Source organism: Asparagus officinalis, chromosome 5 (assembly GCF_001876935.1).
Source record: "Asparagus officinalis chromosome 5, Aspof.V1, whole genome shotgun sequence".
NCBI classification, from domain to species: domain Eukaryota; kingdom Viridiplantae; phylum Streptophyta; class Magnoliopsida; order Asparagales; family Asparagaceae; genus Asparagus; species Asparagus officinalis.
In genome coordinates this window covers 131,287,055-131,287,905 of record NC_033798.1, presented here as the reverse complement: position 1 = coordinate 131,287,905, position 851 = coordinate 131,287,055, and positions in this window count along the sequence as shown.

Here is an 851-nt window from a genome sequence, read left to right as displayed (position 1 = left end):
GTAAACAGGGGTTGAAACACAAGTATTTTATGTATTGGGGGCTTTGTCACCCAAAAAATAATACAGGGGGCCTAGTCATAACAGATTTTTTATTTTGGGGCCTTAAAACATTTTTCCCAAAAAAATTTGTGTCGAATTTAATTTAGGAGTACATGTATATGATTAGAAAAAAAATTCATAGAAACAAATAAATTCAGATATATTAAAAATCAGAATCCTAGACTAAACTAATGATGCGGGTTCAGTTCCCACTGCTCACCCTGTATTTTTTAATTTTATATGTAAAACTTACCCGTACTTGCCCGAACAAAATACTTGTATATAAAAAGAGGATAATTAGTAAAAAAAGAAAGAAAGGTGGGGGTACATCCCATCCCAACCCGCATCGCCGTCGTTCCTCTTAATATTGCAGGGCCCACCCACCACAGCAGTCGGAGTTTGTAAGTCGTCTTCTTCTTATTACTCCTTAATTGTTTACCCGACGTTAATTCAATATTCGTTCTAAAATGGATAAAACCCTAATTCCTCTCTCTCTCTCTGTCTCCCCCTCCCTCCTTCCTCTTCTTTATTTTTAACGTTTCCCTTGGTTTCCTCTCATCATTCGAGACTTGAGAGAGGGAAGGCAGATGCTCCAATAATAATAATAATAATAATAATAATAATTCCAGTCCAAAAATTGGTTATCAAATCATTCGATCTTCACCATCGTCGCTTATAATCGATACGATTGATTGATAGGCTAATTGAGGGATGCCCTAAAAAGGAAGAATTAGAAGAAGGAGAGAAAGAAAGAGGTCGATCGATCCAATTCCAATTGAATCCTGGTTGTCGTCGTCGTCGTCGCCGCCGCC